Genomic DNA, 14,948 nt, shown 5'->3' on the forward strand with positions numbered 1-14,948 from the left:
ATGCTCCTTCAGAGACCTAAATTTCAGAATAAATCAAGTCTGTTGTACTGGGAGGGAGGCAGGCCCTGGCTCTGTCTGTTGAGCATTTGGTGTGTTAACAGAACTCCTGTACTTTTCAGGGCTGTCTGAAGAGGACAGAGGGTGGATTTCATCTTTGCAAAGGTGGATCTCAGTAGTAGAGATCAGCCTATTTAAACCATTTGCTTTGCTTTCCCTTTATGGTTGAGGGAGAGAAATTTTCTTCATGGAATTTGCTTTGCATTATTAGAGGCAAAAATAGGTGAGATAAATCATGTCCTGGAAATAAGAGTCTTCTTTCTGACATGGATGTGGGCATCTACAAGGTTGGATGAGGGGTGTCAGTGCAGAGAGCCTGCAACTGTGAGATTCAACTTGCATTTAAATTAATGAAGAATACTCTGTACTTCTGCCTTGAATTTAACCAGGACATGGTATTTTTAAGCTGTCATATTATCATTGGATCATTATAAAATTCATCTTACCAGTCGCAGTTTTATGTTTTTAATTCTTTAATTTAATTTTTTTTCTTAGTGCAATCTACTCAGGAAGCACTGCTAGACTGTGTGATCATACCTTTATTTAATTTGCAATGCTTTTAATTCAGGGGCTGAATCACCTACTTGCACAAACTAAACACAAATTAAAGTCGTTTATATACTAAGTCTACTAGACCCCATATGCACTTGGGAGAAAATTCCATAAAAAGTGACTTGTGCCAGTTATGGAGACGGACAGATTTTCTTGAATGTCAGTTTTGTTTGCCTAGTTATCAGATCTCTGGAAATCCCCTAAAGCATTTTTTAGAATTTCTCCTTGTTGTCCAGTTAGTTTCATTTTTTATGCTGATGGAATATACAAAGATTTTAAAATTATACTTAGTACAGGAAGGCAAAATCAGGACTCTTTACAGTGGATGCAAAGAATCTGGTGCCTACCTATGTGTATTTATATTTTAATATCAAAAGCGTGTAAGCTGGCCAGACCAAGTTTGACTAAAGATCTGTCTACCCTGATGCGCAGTCTCTGACAGTGGCCAACAGTGGATGCTTACAGTAGATTATTAAAAAACATTAAATGGAAGAATGCAGCTAGAGACTCAAAGATCTGAGTCAGAAGTTTCATTTCAATCACTGTCTTTAATGACATCTTCAGAATAGGAATGGAAAATAAGTATGTTTGCTTCTCCAGGTGTTCTGCAAAACTCACAGGGGTAGACAGGTGATCAGGTGTGCTCAGAATGCTGGCAAAGAATTGTGCAGGAACAGGTAATTCTGTACACCTGTCACTTTGCAGCCTCCATCTAATGTGGTTTAATAGGAGCCTCACACTATGTTTCCCTACATAGGCAAACCCTACAAACCTGAGGTTTTGTCTTGGTAACTAACAGTGTCTTCAGAAGGACAGGCCTTCACACTTTTCTGAAAATGAGAATTCAATAAGGAGAGTCTCAAGTCAGTTCTGAAAAATTAATAGATACTTTGAAAAGCTTGACCTGGATGTTTGACCAAACTTCAGATGGCTGCACTGTTAAATCAGGTGCTGTGGATACTCACTCATAACCCATTATTTCATTCTTGAGCCTTTTACTGAGGCTGAAGTCCTGTATTATTTATGGGTGAGGTAACTAGTCAGGCCTTGCTGTCCTGTTTTCAGTGGATAACCAAGGATGTTATAATGTGTTCTCTCCAGGACTTCTGTTTATGTATCTTAGAAATACTGTGAATATACACCAGAGACAGTGCTAAAATAGGGATTCTCTGGAAAGATGGGAAGAAAGAAGAAGCATGTAGAATTCATGAAGAACATTTCAAGAAGTGACATCTCAAATGTCTAGTTTTATGTTGGATGTACTGTCCAATTAAACAAAAAAAAACCCCAAAAACCAAAACCAAAAACCAACCAAACAAAAAAGAACCCAAACTGTTAATTGCGTTGTTAGTCAAGACTTTAGGCAAGACATTTCTGCATTTTGGTTATCTCTGCATAATAAAATAACATTGTTATGAAAGTCATCTCATAATAAATCATCTACATGAGAGTAATGGAAATAGGTCTACAAGACCAAACAATTATTTATATAACCTTAGCCACTTTTATCTCTTTGCTATCAGGGAAGAGGTCAGTGCAGTTGTACAGCTTGGCTCTCTGTGGTGTATTCTGTCAAAAGTAGATTATTATTTGAATACTGCATAGAAGTTGTAGGCATTCTTTGGTTCTCTCTACCTAACATTCTCCCCAGCATAACGAAAAATAAATTGCTTAAAATTCCCAAAGGGAGATTTCCAGGCTATGAATATGAGCACTCTTCAATCTACAGCAAATGCCCATGTTATTATTCCTCTGTCTGCAGTTTCATTCCTTTTTCATTTAATAGTGTTAATGGAAGCTGTGTAGGCTTTCTAGTTCAGGATATTTGAACAGTGGAGCCAAATTGTCTGATTTCATGGCAAAGCTGAAATTGCATCTGTTTGCCCTATCTCCCTTTCTTGTCCAAACATCAGATGTGAGCACAGCTTATAAATGAAAATATTTGATGATTCACTAGTCAGCAATGACGTTTTTCAGATTTGAATGTTAGATTTTGTCCTTTGCACTTTTCCTGGACTTTCCTCACTACTAAACTGGTGTTTGTACAGCTTGGCCTGGCCTCATCTAACCCTCACTTGTGTCATGTCCAGCCAAGATGAGTATGTCACTTCATTAATTCCTGTTCCTGGTATTGCTTTCTGCCCTAGTTACCAAACAGTCCAGGAAATGTTTGAGAGTCTGGAAAGGGTAATGATGATGGAAAAGCCATTGGATTGCCTGCTACTGTTCACTATCTGTACATTTATGTCCCTGTTGGACAATGGCTGTACATCCACAGGTCAAAAACTAAAGGCTGCTTACCACTGTTTATTAAATTTTCTCTGTGATTATTTGTCTCTGGTGATAAACAGGGCTCTGGTTCACAAGACTTAATTTCTGCATGGCCTTTTCAAAGACTGAGGAGAGCCTACATCATAACTGATGAACTCTCTTTGTGGAAAAAATTTTAGAATTGTCAGCACGTATCAGTAGGGTTGGGTTCTCTGTTTCAGGAATAAAAATAGCTGGAATAAAAAAATTGCATCAATGTGGTATTTGTTTGAAAATAAAACCCTTTTGCATTCATCAATACAGCAACATCTAAGGCTTCTTGTTGGTACTGGCCAGGTCCATGCTTTCAAATAAAATGGAAAACATTCAGTCTGTACATCCAAGCAAAACTGCATGGCAGGTACTTTACACACTGTGGAGACAGAATTGTTGTTAAGAAGCTGAGAGAGGCTGTGCCAAATTTCTGAGTTGTGCAGCAACATTGCCAACTGTTTTGGCACCTTGAAAATAGCGCCACATTTTGTGATTGTACAGTCCTGATGGAGAAAGCTTTTAGAGCTGTGAACTGTTTCAGGCAGTGCTTGTGTGTGCTCACATTTAGGATATCATCATTATTATTACAGGTTCAGTAAGGTTTAACTTAATGCAAGTGAGATTCTAAAACACAAATCTGTAACGAGCCTAAATTTTCATAACAGGAGCAAAATATGACTTGATCATCTTAAACTCTTGAACTGTAACAAAATTTGTAGCCTAGTAACTTTTGTACCTTCTAGATGGTGCACAGAACTGAAAGGTAGTGGACAAAAATGAGTTTAAGCTTTTTTGCAAGACATTTCAGATTAAAAAAAAAAGATATTGTAAATATTTGATTATTCAGTTTAGTCTTCTCGGATCTTTTTGAAGTGAATGTATCAAGTACATAAATGAGCCATGTAAATGGCTTAGTGTAGGGTCATCTCAACTAATTTTACTGTTTGTTTCCTAAAAATACCCACAGCTGTACAATAGACTCATGACCAAAATTAACACTACTCTCCTGAAAACTTAAACCAAATACAAATCATTCATCTATATCTAGGCTGGAGCACTGAAATATTTTTTTAAGAAATGTCTTAACAGCATAGAAGAGAAGGGAAGGAAAGTAAAAAATCCTCAGTACTATCTCTTGGATAAAAAGCAATGTAATGTGAAATTATTAATATTGGAAATCAGGCAACATGCTAGTATTAACAGATTACTCTTACCAGAGGTACTTTGGAGTCTTAATTACCATGAGTGTAAGGGACTTCCTTTCATTGTTTTTTTGTAAATGAGCAATCCTTTCATTTTTCAGAGCATTTCAGCATTTCACACAATTCAGGTGCATTACAACCTTTCTACCATCATGCACACCTTGCTAGACCAGATAAAAGCTTCTGCAGGTAGAAAAACTATCTACTATATTCAAAACCAAGTGTAAGGATTCTAAACCAAAGAAGGATCTGTGTTTTGATGAACCAAGTTACCACCCAGCCAGCTGCAGTTTAATGGGTGAGGAGTTATGGCCTTTATCCCTGCGGAGGACTGAGTGGCACTCCTTGTGGGCTGATCTTCACTGTTGTCTGCAAACCAAAATGCTGAGAGGCCTTCAGGTCATCAAGGATGTTGTTGGGGAATGGTATTAATTTGTCTGTATCCAGGGAACAGGTGGCAAAATAGGAGGCAGAGTTGGTTTCTGGGGCTTCCTAAGTGTTGTGTCTGGCAGGGAACACAAGTTCATGGTTTCCCTGTGGATCATATTTAGAAGTAGCCACATGACTTCAGTAAATGTTGAAAGGAAAGGCAGCCCTGAACAGCTGATTTCCTCATTGCAGGGCACATCAGCAGTGTAAGGTAGAGCTGCTCTGCTCACAGACAGATTACTTGTGTGGGACTGTCCTGCTAGGTTTTGTAGGCTGGCAAAATTATCTGATATGTGTCTTGCACAGAGTAGGAAGTTTGACCAAGTGATACAGGATGACATGAAACCCTGTATTCTACAAATCTTACATGGTATAAGTCACATTATATTCCCCAAATGGTTAACCAGCACAGCAGAGTAGTTTTCAGCCAGGAGCCTGAAGTACAGGTGGGAAAAATAGTTTGAAAAGGTAAACCTGCTGTCAGAAGATGTACATTTGCTAAAGGAGTGTTTCCACTTCCGCTGGAAAACATACTAGTTCCTCATATCCAGGTAGGTTTAAAACCATTGCTCTGCAGCCTCCCATGCTGCTTGTGGTCTTGGCTTTTTCAGCCTGAAACTGAAGTGTCAGTCTGCCAGGGACTAAGGAAGCATGTGCTCTGTGGTACCAAGAAATCTTCCATTTGGCAGTGCACAGTCTGCCACTGACTGGTTCTGAAATGGGCAAGAAGCAACCGTCTGTTCCCCTACATGAAGGGCCACATAAAAAAAAAAAGTTAATATTCATTCATTGATTGTTAATAAAGAAATTTACTTCAGAATTGAAGACTGGGATTTTTTCTCCTTTCAGTGGACAGACATTTAGAAATTAAATGCAAGTAAGGTTGGAGATAAGTAATCTGAGAATGAGATGCCTGCAGAGTCTGGGGAAAAAGTAGGTGAGTTATATCTGTATCAATGAGATAATTTTATTACTTGAAACATTCTTCTCAAAATCGATTGGTGCATATTTGAATTTAAAGATCCAGGAACAACCTCCTGCCATGACTTACTGAAGCAATTGTCATTAGGATGCATGCACACCAGCAGTGTCAGTAAAAACATACACATACTCTCCCATTAGATGGAGAAGAACTTCGAAGATTTGGTGTAGAATCAAACATTTCCCGTTATATTAAAAGAGGGAATTGGGGTGCAAATGGCTGTGATTTAGAAGTGGTGGGAAAAAATGCTGTCAAATGTCATGTTTCACATTCATAAAAGCTTGTGAACAGGAAACCTCTCTGCTTGAGCTTGTCGGGCATGGCAGCTGCTAAATAAAGACAGACTCTAAAACTGTTACGTGCTCTGCAGGTATCCATCTTTATTTGGATATCTCACTTGAGCTTCAAAGAACTTGCAGCCAATCTGTTTAAATATCAATTAAGACAAATGTCAAGCTGCTCCAAGCTCTAGTCAAGGGTTCAAGATGTTGAATGTAGGATTACAATAATTTTGGGTTTATCTAGGAAAAAAAAATCTATTTACTATAAATGAAGTTGGAATGGTCCCAAATAAGTTTCCATTGTGCATGTCAAGAAGGCAGATGTCACACAGGGGTAATACTCAGATACATTAATAGAACATAAAATATTCCTGAGGGAAAGAACACTGCTTAATTATTTTTTTTCCCATAAATGATTCTAGCTCTCCAAAGGTTTCAGGCACCCAAAAGGTACTGTAGGTAAAAAGCTCTGTAAAACTGAGGTGTTAATGCAGTAGGAAGACTTGCCAATTAAGCAGTCAGAAACTCTTTAGGTGCTAAGTGAAGAGTGTTCCATAACACTTGTTTGATCTCCTCCCCATTCCTGCTGCTGGGGTGTTATGTATGGTACCATATAGAGTATTTAGGTGGCTGGCAAGTGACACCAAATGTGTGCAGAGCCTCAGCTTTCAGTTTGTAAGTTACCTTTTTTCCAATATTTTTGCATATTTCTTACTTCACTGTACTTCAGTGATAATATTCCAGTGGCAAGGTACATGTGGACTGAGGCAGGAATACCTGCCTTGAACATCAGGCATCCTCAGAGAAGGAATCAAAGGGGTAGGTTCTTGTGCCTGTTGTCACTTTGATTGGCATATCAATGTCCAGCCACTAAAAATGTTCTTTCCACTCTTCAAACTCAGAGTTTAAATAAGGAGGGAAAAGCACAGGAAAGAGAACAGTGACAGGAGATGGCGGAAGGGAAGGTGAATTTAAGAAAAATGTAAGGAAGGGAGTCTCTAGACACCATATTTCTTATTGATGAATGAAGAATGGGATGGTTACTCACCAAAAATGTGAGATATAGTCATTCAGCTATTGCAGAAATTTTGCATTTTCGTCATCTATTGCCTTGTTGCTTTTTCCAATGTCTGAGCTGAGTCAGCTGAAGTCAGCTTACAGCACTGGGTGCTTGATACTGTCTAGTCACTCCCGTCTTTAAATGTGGCTCTTTAATTCTCTTTGTATGATGCACAATATTTGAAGATCATTAAGTAAAATTTGAAAAGTAGCAAGTGCTAAGCACACCTACAGTTTCTACAGCTGATAAACTCAGTTCACTTACTTCATCTCGTCCTTAGAGAAGGACTCGTGTCGGAAAGCTGGTTTTCCCCAACCAGTGAGGGTGATTCCTGTAAGGCTACCTTTACTCTGTGGGACTTGAAAATTTCATTCATGCTTGCTGTACACAGTATAATAATAGAAAAAAAAATACAGACACAGGGCAAAATAGGGATCATTAATAGTTGTCTCTGTGCTTTCTTTAAAATGGTAAGTTAATAATTGTGGTTAGGGAAAAATTATTAAACAACATTAAAATAATATTAAATTTTTAAAAGTCATATCTACAGGCAGTGATAAATATGATGATATCTCATCTGTCTTTCAGACATATCCTAAATACTTATAGGCAAGAGAGTTCTAGATCTGAAACTGTTCACACTTTAAAAATGTGTGTGTCTTGTTTAACCAGCTGGACATAGCTTTACATAGTTGGTTTGTATTCCATTTCACCCCACTTCTTTCAGACAATACTTTAGCGAGAGATAAAGCATGTTGAACTTTGTGTTTAGCCGTTACAGAAGGAAAGGAAACAAAACTGCTGCAGAGTACTTGATCTTTTCTGGAAACTGGATAAAATGGCTTCCAGAAAAACAGCACAACAATACCACAGATTGTATCCAAATCATGTCCACTAAACTGGCATGGCCTTTTCATTTTATTGCCCGTTTAATACTGGGAAATAGGGGCTTGTGACATTTTTGAAGGAAGTTGTAAAATTGATTTTTTTTTTCTTTGTGGATGCACTAATGGGAAAAACATGGGAGAGGCAGTACCCATAGTGGGAAGGCTCTTGAGGGATTTACACTGAAAAAACCTCATATTAAACAACATATTGTACCTGTTCTTTTTCCTTCTCCACCGAGAAACATCCGGCTGCTCTTTCTGAATTTACCCTGTTCCCAGCCTGCCCACTCTTGACCTTGCTCTCAGAGAAGCCCTAATGGCTATCAAATTTTACAGTTTTCTTTGGCACAAGCGTCTTGAAAACATCATGGCAACTTGAAAGCTGTAAAAACTGCACTCTGTGTTCCTCTGATTCATTAGATTGTAACATTTACAAGGTCACAGCATCTAAAGAATAAAGATGTTAACGTTTATGAGTCAAAAAAATAAAGTATTGCAGAAAGGGCCAGATGTAACAAATAATTTGTTTTATAGAAAAAGTGACTTAACAGGCATTTCGTGGAAAGAGATTTTTCAAAAATGGATTTTTCTCTGGAGGTGAAGGGTTTTTTTGGAGTAGAAATATTGAGAGTCTTGGTATGTCAATATATTCTCATAAAATTTGGACTTGGAGTAGATGATGAATTCTGATGCCGCAAAATAGATGGAAATGCTATTTCATCAGGTCAGATTTAGTGACATTGATAATTGATCACATTTTCCCGCCCAATTCTTCATACTTTGGTCGTATTTTGCAAATTTTAAGAGTAGAGCAGACTTGAAATGCGTGGAAATGTGCTGGTGCTAAACTCTTTGTAAGAATCTAACGTGTTTAGTAATATTGCTTAGGTTGAGTATTTCCCTGAGAGCTGAACTTCTGGCAAATTTCACCTGCACTTTACCAGAATGGTCTTTAACCTATGTTTGAGCTTTTATTCTGGCCTTTAGATCTGGAACTGGTTCCCTTCTTAAGGAAAGTGCAACTTGATGTGGGAAATACAAATTGCCTTAGGTTCAGGTTGTGCAGATTGTGATGTATATCTGCTGAACGTATTTTAAATGTAGACTCTGCCAAAGAATATGTATAAAAATGCAAATATTCCCATGTAATTTTCACTTATTTTCATGGCTTTTTCAGTCTCAAACCCAGTTATGAAGAAGAAAAAGATGCTGATCTGACTCTGATCCAGGACTTGAACTTGTTTGTAATTCTTGTCAGTGTGCATATAACTTCACTTCTGCCTGTTTCCTTTAAAGCAGTGATGTCAGTGCTACGTTGCTGTTTGTTCTGAATTGGAAATGGGAACAGAAAATTTCAGTGCTGATCCTGTCTTACGAATCTCTCTACTGTGAATCCCAGAAAATATGTCTTCCTGGCTTCACTAAGCCAGTGGCAATAATTGTAGAATTGGTTTTTCATCTCAGGCTGTTTTATCTTTGGATTTTACAAGGTTACTTTCTTTCACAAGCATCTGAGATCAAGCTTGCATGAAGCTATGCGATGAGGAGGACAGTTGTGCACTGTAAATCTTCTTAGTTGTGTAGGATTTAGAACCTAGGAATAGGCCTTTTTTCCTGGTATTTTTCTGTGAATATGAGGATACTGCATTAGCCCTAGGAGGAACAGTGACCAAAACTCAATAAAGAATCAATAACATTTTTGAAAGCTCCTAGTAGAGAAGCCATAAAAGTGAAAAATATTACTACATGGAAATATGGGCTCCAGCACCTTGCAGTGTTCTTTGCTGCATAAGAGTTGTGGAAAAGCAGGCAAGATGCTGCTGTTGCAGAACTATAGGAGGACGTTTTTTAGCAGAAGGCAACTGATAAAAGAGAATTTTGCATCTGGTGTGCTTTGCCCTCTGTAGGGGCTAGCAGCAACCCCTCTTCAAGCAAGAAGGTAAAACACAGTTTCTTTCCTGTCAAGTTTGTAAGGGCAATGTTATTTACTGTCAGAGCCTTTTTGGCAGTATTTTGCTTAAAGCAATTAGATAAAGGAAGATGAATATCAAAATTTTCTTTCTTTAGATACTGGAGAAATACATGGCTTCAGGCATCAAGATGTATTTACAAAGATTTTAATGTTTCTTTTTCTAACTATTTAATGGATCCAACTTCTTTATGAGAAATTCTACATCTGCATAATATACCTGCACAATCGCTTTTGTTTGTGGTTCTGCAAATTAGAAGTTGATGTGGGCAGACAGCTTTCTTTGACTATTTATTTTAAAATGTTCAAGGACATAAATTACTCCTTTCAAAGTCAATTTAAGTTTTTGTTTACTAAATTAGCTCCAGATCTTGCCCTTATATTGCTAGTCAAGAAATACTTTAAAATGGACACAGATTTTATTCAATCTCATGCCTATTTTGAACATCTTCTGTTGCATTGTGAGTGTTGGGATCTGTGGCCTTGACAGATGCCAAGATAAAAATTGTGTCAATGCACGCTTTCCCATTTTCTACAGAAATCTGTGGAATTCAACACTAAACACTGAATTTGGCTCATTGACTTCCAGGCCTCAGTCATTCTTCTTTTTGCATGTTAATAGCCATAAGGCTTCTTATGACAGTTTAGCTGTGACACTCATCCAAAATTCATCAAATCCATGCAGGCATTTGCTTTGATTTCAGTAGCTGTGCCCATGATGATCTGTAGCTGTGCTGACAAAGTTTGTTGCATGTGTTGGAACACACATTTTTGGACATTCAGGAACTTAATTAATTTCAAGTGATGCAATGAAGAGTGGGAATTAATTTTTCTGGAGGTAGACTTTTTACTTTCTTGGCATAAATTCTGTACCACCTTCCTAGGAGAGCTGGTTACTGCTTGGAAAAGATAACTAACAGTCAATTAATGACAGTGCTGAAAATGTTTAGACAAAATGGGAACCAGGCATTTTGCAACTTCCTCGTTTTTTTTACAGTTTGGTTTGTCTTGTGGACATTAGTTATTGCACGCTGATGTGTCTCTGCTGTAACAGAAAGCTGAAATACTGTGATATGGGAAGCAAAATAGTTTATTCGTGTTTTATTTTGAACCTTTCATAGTTATATGTTCTTCTGGAAGAGGTGTCTGCAGAGTGGCATTGTGAGGCTCATGAGAATTCCATCTCTTTGTGGCAGAATACACAAATTAAACCAATCATGGGGCAGGGTCAATTTCACCTCTAATAATGAAAGAAGAATCAACCCCATTATGTATGAGGGAAATACAAGTCCCATCAAACTAAAAAGAATCAGGTTACTTAAAACAAATTCAAATTCTCTTCCTATAACTGAAATACAAGGACTGTAAATTAGAGCACATCCTCATGGTAACATATCCTCAGATACTTGTCTAGAGTATTTTTTAAAAGTTCTTAGATGCTTGCATTGCATAATAACAGAAGTCTCATAGAGTGGGTGTTCTCTAAGTAACACCACTGCTCCTTGAGGAGGGCAGTAGAAGAGCACGGCTGTGTTCCCTAGGGATGTGCTCAAAGAGTTATTTCCAGATGGTAACAAAGAGATTCACCTCTGCTTTCCAGAAAGAATTAGGATGGAGTTTCTAAGTCTCTTTCACCTTGGTAAATAGCTGTACCACTACAGTTGCTAGTACACCCAAGTAACCAAGTTTCTTTTTACCTCTTTTACTTTAAAACTTTTGAAAGAAGCAGTGGATTTTTGAGGTTTTTCTGAACCAGTTCCAGAGAGAGATGATCAAAATTATTTTGCCAGCGTCTGAGGATGTCCTTACATCCAGCCCTGGGATTGGGACGTGCTGTCTTTTTTGGACACACTAAGCTCAAATGGGTTCTTGGCAGGTGGTGTCAGTACTGAAAATGCCTCTACACCTTCTTAATCATTTTGGTGCATTTAATTCTTGTCTGAGACTCCCACAATTCCTGCCATTGTAGTACCACATGGATTTAATTTCTCTTGGAGTGGCAATACTGCAATTCTCTTTTAAGGTGATTTCTTCACTAAACACCCCAAGAGTTCCCCATCTGAACAGCTGGAATTTAAGGAATTGAAAACTTTATAAATATTTTGCCAGTGTAGACAAAACTTTGAGTTTCTCTTTGAGAAACCTTGCAAATTCATCAGTAGATGCACCTACATCCATCACAATTTCATGGTTGAATACCTACATTTATTTTTTTCCTCTTGGTTTTGGTTTTTGTTATGGTAATTCCTGCATAATAAAAGACAATATTAAGAGATCAAATGCTAAAAATGCTAAGGATAGTTGAAGCTATAAAACTAGCAGGGAAAGCAGCGGTATTTAGAGTTGAGGTTTTGATTAATACCCAATTCTATCAATTATAGGAAAAAAAGAGTGATAGGATATGACCTACCCAAAAGGAAATGAACACAGATGGCCCCTGCGAATTTTGAGGCTTATAGTAGACAAAATGAAGAACAAGGCTGGAGGTTTTATGTGATTGAATGTACTCCTATTACTTTTACTCTATATGAAGCTTACTAAGGAAGCTGTATTCTGGCATGTCAGATGTAGTATTCTGTCCATAAATTACAGCTGTTGCACACTGAGGCATTCTTTAAAGAATGTCTTCCTCCAGGTAAAAGAGATGATGGAGTGGTGGTCACATTGCTTGAATTTCTCCTGGCAGTTGGAGCTTCAAAAATGTTTAACATTTGGACTTTGTAGGCTTTTTGCATGTTTTTGTGAGGTGTTCTTGTTTGGGTTTGTTGTTTTTTTTTTTTTTTTTTTCATTTGTTTTGGTTTTTAGTGGTGGGGGGAGAGAGGGGCTGGGGTTTTTGTGGTGTGTTTTTGCTTTGGTTTTTTTGGAAATGCAAGTACACCAGTCTTAGCCCCTTGGTTTTTTTGCTAGCCATGCTGGAGATAGAAATTCCAATCAGCCTGCTAGGTGAAGTTTTTAAATAATTAATTGGGTTTTGGAGAGAAGAAACACAAAAACCCCCACAATGTGGCTCTGAAAATGAGTTAGAATGTTTGGTTCCACTTCTAGTTTTTTACAGCTACTGGGATGCAAAAGGGAGAAATAATATTCTAATCCTTTTGCATTATTAATTGTGACTTGAACTCCTAAGAGAACGAGATGAAAAGAATCTGTTTCTTTTGCTATTTTTGTGGTTTCTGTATCTGTTGCATTACGTTTTCCATAACTTGAGTATTTGTTTTGCATCATCACTTTGTGCTGCTAATCACAGTACATCTTTTTAGAAATAAGTATTATATAAGGGGCAGTCATTCAAAAGGCTTCACATTTCTTTGGTATTTTTTGTCCCTTTTGATAGCTGTCCCACTGCTTATTTAAACAAATAGTACTGTTTGATCAATTGTTTGAAAAAAAAAAAGGAATTAATTGCTCAACCCTTGGCAGTCTGATGCTGAGGAACATAACAGGTGGTAACAGCTTCTTCTGAATGCCCTCTTCTGAAAAGACTCATTGCTGGATAAAAGTTAAGAACAAACCTTGAAATGAAGAGGCCATTTTTTCTGAGTGTCCTGAGGGGAACACCTGAGACACCTGACATCAAAATCCTCTTAGATGCTTTTTGAGTATTGACTTGGCCTGTTAAAACATGGCATTACTGTAGAGCTCTCTTTTTGTCCCTGTAGCCTGTAGGGAACAGCAGGAAGTTTCTGGAAATATTCATGAATGGTTGTGGAAGGTGCAAATTTCTGCTGAGTGGAAAGCAGACTGTAACATTTTGGGAATATGCACCCAGGCACACGGAGCTGTGGCCTAATGAGAGCAGCTTCTCAGAGACTGCATTGCAGGTTGTTTGGGATGAGCACTTGACTTGCTGGTTCTTGTTTTCAATAAAAATCATAGATTTCTCTTTTTGCTCTCATACTGGACTTGGAAGGTAGAGCACAAGCACAGGCTGTGCTGAGTGGGCACTTGTCCAGCTCATGGATGGAAATTGTTAGTAAAGAATGAGAACCTTCAGGAAAAGAGCAGTGCTTTAAAGACTAGGAAATTTACCTTTAAGCAGCAGCTTGTATTTTGGTTTGGAAGATCATTTCTCCAGCTTCCTATTTCTGGTATTGCTGTGGTGCCAAATGCTGAGTTACAAAATAGCCAGCTGGTCTTGCAGATAAAGCCAAGCCTGTCATTCCCTTTTCAAGCTGCTGAGGAGGTTATACAAGGGAGTCTTCAAAGCTGTTGAAGGCAGGTGGATGGAGACTTGGAGAATTCTGAGTTTAAAGTAGATTTTTGGGAGAGGCCAACATGAGGGAGAAGCCTTGCAACAGAACTTGGGAAAAGCCTGTCCCTGCTCTCACAGATTGCATGAGGAGGGACAAACCCAGCCATTCTCAGTCCAAGCACCAGAAGTAGGGAAGGCACTGAGTGGCTGAGTCTGAAGTGGCTCTTCAGACGAGTCTGATTTTGCCCAAGCCACCTTGACCTCTTTGGATTGCATCTGGGTATGATACCAGGTAGCAAGAGCTTTTAATGGAGTGCTTTTAGAAGGGAAAAAAAAAAGAGAGAGAAAATCTATGTGAACATTAACCTAATTCAGAAAAATGTCAATCACCTCTGCAATGGGAGGCACATTTGAAATGTAATGCTGGGGTAACTCAGATATTCTAACAGGTGGTTTTCTAAAATAATAACTTTATCTGTTTATCATGTGCTGCCTAACTTAGGGAGATTAACTGTGGTTTTTGGTCTAGCACAACACAAATTTAGACCTGATACTTATCAAGCCATAAGGCTATCTTTAATTATTTATGTATTTTTAGTTGCTTGATGTGCATCACTTAATTATTCACCAGAGTGACTGTGATACTGATGTTCCATGTATAAGCCAAAATACAGTTTGTAGAAAGAAGAAAGTTTGCTTTTTCTAGAATGAGTGATTTTTTTGTATGAGGGAGGGAAGATCATGACAGGATTGTTTGTAATTGAAGCAGAATCCATCTCTCATCTTTTATGATCCTCTTTAAGATACAGGCCAGTGTGATAAAAACCCCAAACAACTCTATCATACCTTCTGAGAAGAAAATACTGACATTTTTGTGGTTCTGGTTGTAAGTGATTAATACAGAAGATTATAGTTTATTTGTTATAAAAGGCATACTTTTGTCTCATGCCATATTAATAGTATGCTTCTCATAGTTGTTACAAGTCAAAGGTTTCATTCATTCATTCTCTGCCTGATTATTTTGAAGCCAGA

General features: G+C 37.9%; 1 protein-coding gene across 2 annotated transcripts in view; it reads left to right on the forward strand.

Annotated features, from left to right (window-relative positions):
- Positions 1-14,948, forward strand: part of SCUBE1 (signal peptide, CUB domain and EGF like domain containing 1) — a 196,158-nt gene that overhangs the window by 15,713 nt on the left and 165,497 nt on the right. The gene's annotated exons all lie outside the window — the stretch shown is intronic.

Source organism: Camarhynchus parvulus, chromosome 1A, assembly GCF_901933205.1.
Source record: "Camarhynchus parvulus chromosome 1A, STF_HiC, whole genome shotgun sequence".
Lineage (NCBI taxonomy): Eukaryota > Metazoa > Chordata > Aves > Passeriformes > Thraupidae > Camarhynchus > Camarhynchus parvulus.